The sequence below is a fragment of the Lynx rufus genome, unplaced genomic scaffold (genome assembly GCF_022079265.1).
Source record: "Lynx rufus isolate CCGP_SWC_20201006 ecotype Redwood Valley unplaced genomic scaffold, mLynRuf1.p SCAF_14, whole genome shotgun sequence".
In the NCBI taxonomy this organism is placed as follows: Eukaryota; Metazoa; Chordata; class Mammalia; order Carnivora; family Felidae; genus Lynx; species Lynx rufus.
In genome coordinates, this window is record NW_025814828.1 from 37,162,558 (window position 1) to 37,176,787 (window position 14,230).

At 39.7% G+C, this 14,230-nt stretch overlaps 1 long non-coding RNA gene across 1 annotated transcript in view; it reads left to right on the plus strand.

Moving 5' to 3' along the window:
* LOC124509689 (uncharacterized) overlaps positions 1 to 13,747 on the plus strand; it is a 147,385-nt gene extending 133,638 nt beyond the window's left edge. The window contains exon 4 of the long non-coding RNA XR_006961484.1: positions 13,651 to 13,747. This is a non-coding gene — a long non-coding RNA (uncharacterized LOC124509689). The remainder of the gene's footprint in view (positions 1 to 13,650) is intronic.
* The last annotated feature ends 483 nt before the right edge of the window (positions 13,748 to 14,230 follow it).

Sequence of the window (14,230 nt, forward strand, 5' to 3'; positions counted from 1 at the left end):
CCCAGGGTACCAACACTGCCTTGCACATAGCTACCAGAAGTGAATTATAGCTTACTCTTTGCCCTTCTTGTCTCCTTCCTCCCACCCTTGCTCCTTTCCTTCCTTCCTAGCAACAAGGTGAGAGAAACAATATGGAATTATTATGGGGGGCAGGGGCACTCCAAAACCAATCCGGGAAAAGAACTGTATATGTGACATTATCAAAGAGGTCAGGCCATTAGCAAGGGCGATTAATGTACCCAATGGTGCCTCTCATTGAGGGTCAAGTGTCCTCAGTAGCTAATGTGGACAAAATGATCTTCAAGCATCCATTAAGGCTCTCAGATAAATGCCCAAAGGAATTAATTCAATAGCTACCTCTACTTGGGCACACTGTTCTCCCATGACCTGGGCCTTCTTACCCGGCCACAGCACCAATCTCCCCTCGGTGACTCATCTGGCTCAGCTCCACATCCAGGGTACTGCTCAGATTTTCACTCTTCGCACTCTTCCTGCCCCTTTGAGGACCTCTTATTTATACACCTCACATGGTTATCTGTTTGTCTTGTTGACAACGCTTCCTTTCTTACACCCCAAATCATTCAATCAACCTAAATTGTCTCCATTTTGTGTTACTTCCTCTCAGGCTTTTCATTGAATGCCATTTCCTCTGCATTTTTCTGCTTCTTTGATTTTTCTGCAGTCATAATTGTTATTCTTTGAAACTTTACCATGTTATTTTATAAATGAAAATTGCCCCCCACTAATGGGAGTGAGGTTGTGGGTATATAAGACACACGTTTAGCAAATGTTTCCCAAAGACAGAATAGGTGATTTCCCTCTTCATGTGTATTTATGTGTGAGTTTTTAAATCCATGACTTTATTTTGGAGTGAAATTGTGCTATAGATGTTATATTAGGGGGAAAAAAACACTTCGGCTCAATACCTGGTTACTCAATTACAATCTCTGTCACATATTATTCAGATTTCTGCTGAGATAATGTTGCATAAAAAACAACTCTCCAAATCTCAATAGTTTGCAATATCAAACATTTTTTTCTTGGGGCGCCTGGGTGGCGCAGTTGGTTAAGCATCCGACTTGAGCCAGGTCACGATCTCGCGGTCTGTGAGTTCGAGCCCCGTGTCGGGCTCTGGGCTGATGGCTCAGAGCCTGGAGCCTGTTTCCGATTCTGTGTCTCCCTCTCTCTCTGCCCCTCCCCCGTTCATGCTCTGTCTCTCTCTGTCCCAAAAATAAATAAAAAATGTTGAAAAAATTAAAAAAAAAAACATTTTTTTCTTACTCTTGGGTCTGTAGGTTGCCTAGGGGAGCAGCAAGTAGATGCACGTGATTGAAACACAGACATGGGGAGGGGACCAACAGGAAACAGTTGGAGGAAGGTGAGATTCCATGGGTAGGCAGGTGGCAGGTTTAGAAGGTCCTCGTGCAACTAACAAGCAATGGGGAGTCCCAAAGCTTTTAAAGTAAAGAAGTGGCATGATTTTATCCTAGAGCATAGGTAACATAGATGCTGCGTGGAGGATGGACTGGAGCTGGAATTGCATAGAGTCAGGTGCCCGCCTGGAAGGCTGTGATAAGGAGTTGAACCAGGAGCTAGTGAGCCTGTGAAATAAGACGTTGGCCATAAGAGTGGAGCCTAGGGGTTCCTGGGTGTCTCCGTCAGTTGGGCATCTGCCTCTTGATTTTGGCTCAGGTCATGATCCCAGGGTTGTGGGACTGAGCCCCACTTGAGACTCTCTCTCTCTGCCCCGTTGCCCCTCTCTCCCACTCCTGTGTGCACTCTCTCTCTCTCTCTGAAAAAAAAAAAAAAAAGAGTGGAACCTAAAGCGCAGATACTAGAGATTAGTTTCAGGAAGCAAAATTAGAAGTCTATTTGATGTAGGAAGTAAGGGAGAGGAGAGGCTAGGATGAACCCAAGGTTCAGAGGTAATCTGGGAAGAAAGTAGTACAGCCTTGGGGAGTGGATGAACACAGGAAAAACATGGAGGAAAGTGAGACCCTTGGTATCCTGTGCTGACCTCTTCAGGATATAACAGGACAGGCACAGAAACTTGTTTCCTTAGCCACAGAATTAGTTCAGAATGTGGGAGAGGTAGCTAGATGGTGACGATGAAGTTGACAATTACCATTGATATTGACAGTGAGCCCAGTACCGTCTCTTTCCATGCATTATCTCATTTGATCCTCACAACAATCCTATGGGACAGGTATGTTTACTCTCCTCATTTTTTTACAGATGAGGAACCTGACAAGCAGAGTTTGTGAGGCTCCAAAGGCACACAGCTGATAAATGGTAGAGTGGAAATTTGATTCCGGGGTATGTATGTTTCCTCTTCACCTCCACTATGGTGAAGTGGTTGTTACCCCAAGGCTAAGCTGATATTTAGGTAGGCCTGGCTGGCCTATGCCCAGGAGGATGATTCCACACTTCCCTGAAGTCCTCCTGAAGCAGTCTGAATCATATAATTTGACGCTTTTTTTTTTTTGCACAATCATTGAGTGATTGCAGTGGCTTCATGATAATCATCTTCCTAACTAATAAGGTTAACCCCTTTTATGAGTAGCATTTTTCACTTCACAAAGATCTTTCATGCATCTTTGCCTTTGTTCCTTACAAAAATGCTGCAGGGAATGTAGACCAGATATGATGATCAGGAAGGGTCAGCAAACTTTTCCCCTAAAGAGTCAGATTGTATATATTTTAAGCCATGAGAGCCATATAGTGTCTGTTGCAACTACTCAGCTCTACCCTTATAGCATGGAAACAGCCACAGAGAATTATGAATGAATGAGCATGGCTGTGTTCCAATAAAACTTTATTTACAAAATTAGGCAATCAGCTATATTTGGTCTGTGAGCCATAGTGTGCCAACTCTTAATTCTACATGAATATGCTTCCATTCAAAGTGCTTAAATGGGAGCGCCTGGTTGGCTCAGTTGGTAGGGCATGCAACTCTTGACCTCAGGGTTGTGAGTTCAAGCCTCACATTGGGTGTAGAGATTACTTAAGAAATAAAAAAAAATTAAAACAAAGAAACAAAACCCACAAAGTGGTTAAATGATCCTCCCAATTTCATACCGCTTGGAGAAGTAGGGATGGAAACCTTGCTTTATTCATTCATGCTTTATTCATTCAATAATTATCTGAGTCCCTGTTATGTGTCAAGCACTGCTCTAAATAGTGAGGACAAAGAAGCTCCCTATTTCCATGCAGTTTCCATGCTTTGGGGAGACAGATGATGGATAACTTGAGAAAGCGAAGAGTACCGTGAAGAAATTAAAGCAGTGCTAACTTGAGGATGACTGTAGCTATGGGAATCAGAGAAAACCTCTCCGAAACAGAAAAATTTGAGCTGAAACCTGGAGGAAGGGACTAAGCCAATTACACAGAGATTTGGGAAAGATGATTCCAGGCAAGTGGAATAGCTTTTGAAAACAGAACAAAACAAAACAAAACAGTGTGGCTGGAGCATAAGGGCGGGGGGAGGATAAGACCTGACAAATAGACAGGGGGTAAGGTATATAACATAATATAAAGGTAAGGATTATAAGCCATAGCAAAGAATTTGAATTTTATTCTAAGTGAAATGGGAAGCCAGTGCTTCTATGACTATGACATGCCACTCTTAAATCTCTGTGCCTCCTCTGCTGCCCAAGCACGTGACAGATGTTCTCAGAATATATTCATTGATTGATGGGTTCTGTCACTTAGGTTCCCACAAGGCGGGAAGACCCATCAACATGCCGGGATCACTGAAGACCCTTGTGAGGGGACATATTTAATAGATCCTGTTTTTAAATAGATCCCTTTGTCCCCTCCTGGGGTAGTGCTGGGCACCATCCAGACCATCTGCTCTGGCCCAGGCTCCCTGGCCATAGGCTCTGCCACCATTTGCCAAAACACTCCCAAAGCCAGAAGTGAGATGTCTGTGACATCACAGCCACTTTGTCAGAAGGAGCCATCATGGCGGACCAAGAGTTCGTGGGGATCTCATTCTAAGCATACAATGGGTCAGCTGTGGATAAGTTTTCTGTCTACATTTTCTCAGCTGTAACCTCAAGCTGTTGAAATGAAATTATGGACGTAAAAGGTCTGAGCCAGAGACTGCTCAGTGTGGCAGTTCTCTTTCCTTCCCAAATGTTCTTAGATTTAGCGATTACTAGCCAAGTCCCATCGAAAGTAGCAATTCACTCTGCATCTTCATTTTGTTGGAATTTTAAAACTACTAGAAAGTGACATCAAGCCTGAAAGTAACTGAGAATGCACTGAAGCTGTGCGCCCATCTTTGGTACGATTGACTTCAGAGAGGATTGTGAGAGACCCCTGTGATACTCCCCACCTAGATGTCCCTTCAATGAAGAATGGTTTGCTCTCAATGTCAGCCCTTCGGAGCACGCCTCAGGCTGTAGCGCCATCCCTCCAAGGCCACCCCCTGCCCAGGTGGCCCATTTCCAGTTGCTGGTTGATGAAGAAGTACTACAATTCAACTATCTTGGCCCAACTTGGGAGAACTCTGGAGGCTCGGACCTCCTCCAGGAGTTAGCTGAGGTTGTTGCTGGTCGTGCGTTTGCAACTCCATTTCTCCGTATTCAATCCTGCTGCTTTTTCCTTCTTCCCACTGTTGTTGATCCCAAGATCACTCCCTAAAAACCATCATGCACTTTAAACTCCATCTCAGCCTGCTTTCCAGAAAATCTTACAACCATTGTGTATCGGTGTTTTGCTTCCTTAGCATTGCTGTGGCCATCTAAGACCTTTCTTCTACAACGTTTAAAAAATGACACAGAGAAGGAAGACATTCACTCAAGTACCTGGAACATATAATTTCTCCAATTAAAAGAGTTTTAAAGGATCCTTGATTACTAAATGCTCATTAATGAGGCATGAATGCCATGAGATGTATATCAAGCGAGAGATTAATCACAGAGTTAGCTAATGAGCTTATGTATCATAACAATATGCAAAGGAAGAAGGAAACACTGGCGTTTAAGGGGTTAATTCAGGATCAGAAAAATTAAGGAATTTAGAAAAGTATAAGAAAGATGGCACACTATATTTGCTTGAATCCCAAGCAGCCTGAGAGGTTGCAAAGGATTTTAAATACAAGTGCATGGCAGTGTGTGCCCTTAGCAGAGAATGTCCTTGGGCAAATTAGTCTTAGAGAGGTTAAATGAGGGTTGTTGTGGTGATTAAATGAGAAAATGGATGGATGGTACATGGTAAGTGCTCAATAAATGTTAGCTGCTGCTGCTGTTGTTATTCAAAGTGGCATCTGGCTAACAGTCCCCAGGGAAACCTCTCTCAACATCTAAGAAAAAAAAAAAAAAACACTAATGAAGGCCTGGGGTGGGGGGTGTGGGGGGCGGTGGATAAAGCTCCCAACACGGAAAATAACACTGATAAGTAATAGAACACCAGAACCTCAAAGAAACTGGAACTAATTTCAAGACAACAGGAGCTGGGGTGGGACACAAAGGCAGCTTCATAAAACGTAGGAAAATAGTTTGTGCTTCAGTCACTAGAGATTCACCCAGAGATTCAGGATTTGAACCAGCCCAAAGCTGAGGCATCTTTCTTTCTTTTCTCCTGGGTTTGGGAAGGAACAGTACATACACAGAACATAGGGTTACAGGGCATTATTTACAGGGGGCCATTGTAGGAAGAACGCTGCTAGCAGTGCATGCTGGGAATTGTAGTTTTTCATGTAACACATCAATTCAGAGCACCAAGTAACCAGATGGTGGGGTAGGAAGAAGACTCCCCCTCACGTGGTGCAAAGGTACATAAAGTTAAATTTTGTTTATGCTCGTACATTGGCCTGTCATTTTCTGGTAGGTAGGAGGAGGATATTCTACCCCTAACAGGGGACAGGGGACAAGATGAAGGGCTAAGATGAATAAGCAGTAAGGAACAACAAGGCCTGTGAAAAATACTTCAGAAGAAGGAGAAAGAGATTTATCTAGAGGACTCAGAAGAATAACAAATTTCTGATAATCATCTACCAGTGAATCCAGAGGAAAACTTCAAGAAACTACCTGGCATTGACAATAGAGCACAGGAAGACATAGGCCTTGTGAAATAGCTGTAGAATGGAAGAATCGTATATTATAAAAATATCTGATTATCAAATCAAATCAAAATGTCAAAAATCATTCCAAAATGAGGAGATACATGATTATTTTAAAAGATGGTGGATCTAAAATTCTTTATTATGTTATTAATAAAAACTCAGGTTGCTGGGGCCAGGTGGTGAGAGTCAGCAATGTAAGATTGTGTTATACCTCTCAAACAAGGGAGACTCAAATGGTATCATTTCACTCCTCATTCATACAGAGTAGTAGAGTGTAAACTTGTTTATAAAAGTAACTTCTAAATAACCTCTATCAGAATTAAAGCTGGTTATTGTCAAGGAATGAGAAACAAAGGAAATCAGAAGGAAGAAGTAAAAATATTAAGGTAGAGGGCTCCTGGGTGGCTCAGTTGGTTGAGCCTCTGGCTCTTGATTTTAGCTCAGGTCATGGTCTCAGGGTCATGGGACTGAGCCCCACATCAGGCTCTGAGCTGAGTGTGGAACCTGCTTGAGATTTTTCTCTCTCCTTCGCCCTCTGCTTCTCTACCCTACTCGTGTGCTCTCTCTTTAAAATTAAAAAAATATATATATACTAAATATATATATTAAATAAATAAATTATATATGTGTATAAACTATATGTTAATATATAATTATAATTATATTATATAATTAATTATAACTTATATAATTAACATATAATATATATGTGTATATATTAAGGTATAAAGTAAGATGACAGAAGCAAAATTAGTAATAATGATGTCAGTAGGGTAAACTGGTATGTTTCAAAATTTTAAGCACAAATCTTATTTTCTAATGAAATACTGCATTTAATCCCAAATTACAAAGATGTACTTTTCTTTAGTTGCATCTGTTGAGTATAAAGTCAATTAATGTGACCAAAGATAATGAGAAAGTAGCCTCCACTGTGTGTAAACCACGATCTTGGACTGTCAGTTTATCTGGCAATTAATCTATGGATTAATGCAATTGCGATCAAAACACAATGCAATTTTTATCAGAACTTGCAAAATTGAGTCTAAAGAACATTCTGGAAAAGAAGAAAAAAATCAACAACAAAGATTTAGAGAGTATGAGTAGTGTGAAGTTGCTCTATAAGATATCAAAATGTACTAAGAAACTCTAATGTTTAAAGGCTTGCTGCTAGCCCCAGAATAGTAATAACATTTTAAAGACCCAAGTATGTGTGCAGGTGTCCATATTTTTTAATTTAGAAAAGTTTGCAAGTCAATTCAGTTGGGAAAGTATGGATTATTCAATAAATGATCTTAGGCCAGATGGTAACCCATTCGAGAAAAAATTAAACCAACAAAATTAATTATAAATGTATTAAAACCAGAAATTTAACAAGTGAAGCCATAAATGTAAGAATAGAATACAGACCAGAATGGAATATCGAATAATATATCCTTGTGGTGGAGAACCACTTTCAAAGCATGGCACTGAGAGCTTAAAGTCAAAGTAGGCAAACTACTGCCCACTCACGGCCAAAGTTAGAATGAAGACATATGCAGTCATTGATGGGTGTCTGTGACCACTTCTGCTCTGCAAAGACAGAGTTGGAACAGAGTCTGTTTGGCTGCCAAAGCCTAAAATATTTATTCTCTGGCCCTTTGCAGCAAAAGGTTGTTCACCCCTGGCATAGATCATAAAATAATTTTATGTGATCAAATCTAAAAAAATTTAAACTCTGGTATGGAAAAGAACATCATAAACAATCAAGAACTGGGAAGCATATTTGTGATATATATGATAGATATATAAATAGCTTTTATAAACAATAGTAAAGGTTGTACAGTAGTAGAAAAATGGGCAAAAGACAGAAACAGGTGGTGCACAGCCCAGATAAACAAATAGCCAATAAACTAGTGAAAACTGTCAGCTCTCATTAGCATTTGTTTAATTACATCTTTAAAAAATATCACAAATAGGGGCGCCTGGGTGGCTCAGTTGGTTAAGTGTCTGACTCTTGATTTCGGCTCAGGTCATGATCTTAAGGTTTGTGGGTTTGAGCCCTGCATGGGGCTCTGTGCTGACAGTGTGGAGCCTGCTTGGGATTCTCTCTCTTTCAAAAAAATAAATAAACTTAAATTTTAAAAAGTTAAAAAATATATCACAAATAGATTTTGGGCAACCCAGAACAAGGAATATACTCAGTGTGGGCCCAAATGCAGAAAAACAGACTCTCTCGGGCTATTGTTGGGTGTGTAGACTGAAGGGGAATTAGAAGCCTATAGGAAAAGCTTTGAATCTATATACCTTTTGATAAAGTGACTCCATTACTAGGATTTACTGAAAGGAAATAATTAGAGGCACAAAAATTCAGTTCTAGGGATGTCCAGTGCAGGATTTTATATAACGGTAAAGCATTGGAAACAACTCTAAACATACAAGGTTATAGCATTGCTTAAGCAAATTATCATCAACCCATAGTATAAAATATTCTAAGCTATTACAAATTATGTTATATGCTTTTTTTAAGCACAAATGTTCAGAAAATATTCTGGAGAATAAAAGATAGGTTAAAAAACAGTGAATACATTATAATTGCATTTTTGAAAAGAAATCCCCATAAAAATCTCTAGCAAACATCGGTTAATATTAGTTATAGCTGCCTTGTGGGATAACAGATGATTTTTATTTTCTCCTCTTTGCTTATTCATAGTAAGTGTTTTATTGAACTGTCTCATCTCTGTGGGATACACAGAGGAAATGGTTTTATTTTTCTCCATTCCCAGCCATCACTCCCACAACTGTGCCATATGAAAAGTCCCTCCCCTGCTGGGTCACAGACCCCTTAAGGACATTTGGGGATGATTCCTTGACTTCGTTTTTAGATGCTATTGAAAACCTGTCCGTTTCATTTACCCTTTCAAACCCCATCTCCTCCCCAGCCCAGCTCAACCACCAGCCTGCCGCTGTGGATACAGCACCCCGCGTGGGGGCACCTGCAAACTTGCTCAAATTTGGTTTCCTCTGAAGTCCGATCATGTGATCAGCGTGACACTCAGGCATTAATACCCAACCTGGGGGGCGCCTGGGGGGCTCAGTCGGTTACACATCGGACTTCAGCTCAGGTCATTATCTCACAGTCAGTGAGTTTGAGCCCCAGGTTAGGATTCTGTGTCTCCCTCTCTCTCTGCCTCTCTCTCTCTCTCTCTCTCTCTGTCTCTCAAAAATAAATAAACATTAAAAATAATAATAATACCAACCAGGAATGTGCAAACTGCTGGAAGACTGACCCTGCAGTCTCCATCTCTAACGGGGCCCCTCAAAGTCTCTACTGGCCTTACCCTTGGAGCCTCTTCCCTGACTTCACTGTCATCGTGTTTTGTTCAGCTTTGGTTGTGGGCAAGACTTTGGGTTATTTCATAGAGGGGAGGGGATTGAATGGAAGGGAATTCCACAGCCCTCCTCACTTCTCCAAAGGCCTAGCACTCCAGCAATGCCTTCCTTTGCCCTTTCCCTGCCCCCTCTTATCAACTGGGGATAAGGAATTTTTTAAGTCCCAGTGGAATTGTTTTCTGGAATGTTATAGGAAGTTCTGTGTGAAGAAAGCACTGATGAATAATGTTATGAAATGTGAAAATGTGGGCAGTTGGAACGACTTGCTTTACCAAATATCAAACATATTATACAACTACAGCATCATTATGACCAGAAGTACTGAATGATCAACACAGGGGAACAGATAGCCCTCAAGCAGATCCTAGCATATGGAAGAATTTAGCGTATGCTAAAGTAAATATCACAGACTAATGCCAATGGATGACACACTCAACAAAAGTGCTGAGAAAAATATTTGGAAAAAAAATATCAGGTTACATTCTCATCTTGTATCATACATGGAAATAAGTTTCAGATGGATTTAAAGTTAAAAAATATAACCACAAAATCTCTAGAAGAGCATTTATCATGGTGAGTACTGAGCAATGTATAGAATCATAGAATCACTATGCTGTGCACCTGAAACCAATATAACATTTATGTCAACCATTCTTCAAAAAAATAAAACACCCTGGAAGATAAAATAGGTAGTATTACAACTGATCCTGAGTTGAGAAAAATATTTCTCAGCTTAAAAGCACCGGAAGAAAACACAAAGGAAAAACGATTAATCACTTTGTGTTACATAAACAAATAAACATGCAAATATTTTCTAGGTACACTGAAAACTCCATTAAAATAGAAGCAAGTGAGATGTGTTGAGTACATTCTGGCATAATAGGACAGGTGAAAGGTTAGTATATTTAATACATAAGTCGAGTGCCAATCAGCAACCAAAGCGCTAATGTCTCCATGGAAAAATGGGCCAACACACAAACAGAAAAGAAAAATGTACTCGTGCTCCCAAATTATATCAGAAACATATCTGATTTCCTTAGTAATAAAGAATGCAAACCCAAACAACAAGATATCTTTTCACCTAAAAAATAGCAAGAGGTTTTAAAAATGTACAAAGATGTTGACAGTGCAGTGAGATGATCATTTTTATCCACAGCCAATGGGAGAGTGAATTGGCCTAACCTTTCAGGAAAACAATTGAGAGTGATGTAAAAAGAACCTTAAGATTGGTGGTTCTCTTCTGCTCAGTTGTTTCACTCCCAGGAATCTCAAGGGACCATCTGGATGCACAAAACAATTTATGCACAAGAATATTAATCATTTATTTTTATGATCATCAAAAGTTGGAAAGAAGCCATTATCCTATTATTGGGTACTCAGGTAAATAAATTACAATCTCTTCATTGGGTGTTTGAGCATCTGTGAGATATTCCAAATATTCCATGTGTTGGGGAATTTTAATTGATATGGCAGAGTGCTTATGTGGGAAAAACTGACTACAAAGCTATTTATAGCACGACTGATTTTTTTTTTTTAATCTCACAAACATGGCTCTGATTGCTTTGGTTATCATGTCTGTTAGATTATGCTTTTTCTAGCCAAACAGAAAGAGACAACCTTCCCAAGGTAGGAGAATTTCAGCCCCAAACCGAAACAAGGAATCCAGTTCTGCATTTCAGTTACAATGATCATTCATACCCTCTTCATTCTCCTTTGTCAATGCATTCATTGCCGAAGATTTTTAAAAAATTATAGTAGATTCAAATACTCAATTTCAATTGCCTTAATTATATTTCTGAATAATATGTATTTCTCCTTATATTGTTTACATTTTAAGAACAGCTTAATTGAGGTGTAATTGACATACAATAAACTACATGTATTAAAGTTTGCAATTTGATACATTTTGACATATGTATATGCCTATAAAATCATCACCACAATCAAGATAATGAACATAGCACGATTGGAATTTGATTATGAAAACATATGGCCTAGCGAGAGCTACTCCACAATGCTCAGATTATTTATATTTAGAAAATTTTATTTTACTCTCTTTGAATGTATTCTCAAAAATTTCTGCAATATGCGTGTGTTAATTTTGATGAACAGAAAAATCCTGAGGGAAAGTTAGTGACAGTGACTGAGAGTAGGTGGCAGAGTGGTAGGTCAGGAGATGGTGCCTTCTGGAAATCAAAGAAAGAGAAATTTGAAGCTAAGGAAGGCTCAAGAATTTTCAATGCCATATATTAGGTCACACATATATGTAATAATATATCAAGGCTCTACTGAAAAAGGCCCAGAGTGGTTTTGTAAAAACTGACAGCAGAGATAGAAAATAGTGGGTCAGGGAATAAACGGGCTTGACAGAGTGGAAGAGGAGGGGCCAGGGGCCAGGTGACAAGATAAGCCTTCACCATGAGAAGAGATACCTCTTTCCCCAAGATCGGCAGTAATGAAGGTAGGGTGAGGGGAGGAGTGTTAGACAAAATTCCACATTGGAGGGTGGAGAGTTCACAGCTCCTCTTTTGCCCATGGTGCAAGAGGCAAGGTTGTGTCCGACCAATGATGTGATTTAGGTGGCATGATGTAGAACACTGGTGAATTTTGCCAATGGCAACTAAAAACACGTAGTATAAGCAATGCATACCTGCATGGAAGAACTACCTGGGGACGGAAGACCACTGGTTGAAATGGTTCCTATTTCCTTGTTTTGATTAATTTCACTGGTAGACTAGAGAGCAGAAGAGAAAAAGTGAGTTGTGGAATTAATTCAACGTAGGGGGTTGACAAAGAAGGGAGAGGTGGGTAGACAAAGACACAAAGAATTAGGGGTACGAGTTAGGTAAGGGATGCTTTATTATTGGAAAAGCAATCATTAGCTTCTCCTAATATAAATTAGGAATGCCTGGTGTTTGAAAAAAGCAGAAGTTTTATATATATATATATATATATATATATATATATATACACACACACACACACATATATATATAGTCTTTTTTAATGTTTATTCTTGAGAGAGAGACAGAGCGTGAGCAGGGGAGGGGCAGAGAGAGAGGGAAACACAGAATCCAAAGCAGGCTCCAGGATCTGAGCTGTCAGCACAGAGCCTGACTCGGGGCTTGAACCCACAAACCGTGAGATCATGACCCGAGCCGAAGTCGCTCGCCCAACCGACTGAGCCACCCAGGCGCCCTGAGAAGTTATATATTTTTTAAATTAAAGTTATTATTTTTGGTACATGGTTGATCTTGGTCATATCCCAAGTTGGATTAGCACATTCTTCTCTCAACTAATTCTTTACCCAATATCACATTTTTTTAACACTCATGCTAACTTATTCCATTGTTACAATGTAGCAGTTAAAATAGCTCTTGTCTCTCCAATCAAATGCTAGAAGTAGTGTTTGCATCTGGGTAAGCCTTCAACAAATGTATCGAACAGATGACCAGACATTCTCGTGTATCTAGAGCCATACATAAAGCAGTGCATCATTGAATAAGGGCTTTGAGATTCTTTCCAACAGACCTAATACATGAGGATTGTTTACATTAGCTGCAATGGATACTTGAGAAGGAAACTAATTTGTAAGTATTCCAAGCAGGGTCTCCAAAGTGGAAAAACAGCCCAACCAACCGAATCAATGGTGAATCTGGTATTGTCCTCAGTTCTATGCAGATCAGATGACAACAACAAATGGGTGTTATCTAGTGAAAGTTTTCCACCATATTATACTGGCTTGCTTCAGGCATCTCCATGTTTTATTAACATACTAAATAAATTGCCATTTCCTTAACTTGCTCTTGGAATGTTCTAAAGTTTCTGAGAGTCATTACTTTTTAGAGAGCACATGAAATTATAGAACTTGTTTATCAGCACTAGGTATTTCCTTTGAGGGTTGAGCTTTAGGGGTAGCATATATTTATTTCCAGCAATCATGAAAGCTAAAGGAAATTGTCAAGGATTGATATTAAACAGCCTGAATATATTTGTGCAACCCAAGATCTAGCATTCACTGAAGATCATTTTGGGCAGTTTTTGTGTGCTGCCTATCTCTGCAGTCCTTATGTAAGCTCTCTTCATCCTCAAAGAGTCACTGTCTTGAGATTATATTCTGAAAGTTGCCAGCCTGTTGTTGTTGATTTATAGAGTATTCTCCGCCTGAGTTTCGGTTCTAGGTTTCCTTTTTTTTTTTTTTTTTTTCCCAGGAGGAACTTCAGACAGCGGCTGGGTGAGGTGACTTTCATGCTCTGTTGCTGTCCCGCCAAAGGCACTTGAACCTTTCCAGGCCTAGTCTTCCTCTGTAAGATGGTAATAATATCTTTAGTTTTATCCTACAGAACTTTTCAGAGACTCATAAGATTTTTATGGAAAAGGACCTTGAAAAGAATTCAGGACAAAGTAAATATATTTCCTCTTCGAAGGAGAAGTCAGCCCAATGTCAAAAAGGTCTTTCTATTAGAATGTTGGTGTTGGCATTCGGGTCTCATTTCTTTCTCTCAGTGTTTTCTCTCATTTGTTTCTTTCATTGTTTAGAATGCACTGTGCACTATTTTTAGTCTCTTCTAGGTGGTAATTTCTATTCTCCTGTCCCGGGCTATAAACACTTGGGGCAAAACAGCACCCGAGACTCCAAGAGATAACATTTAAGAAGACTCTTTTGAAAATTTGATAGTTGGAACTCATTAGTCTCCTACTGAAGGGGCAAAGCCATCTTGAGTTGCTGGAGAATAGTTTTTATATTCAGTTTGATTTCATTCCTGATAACTTAATTGTTATAGTGATTTG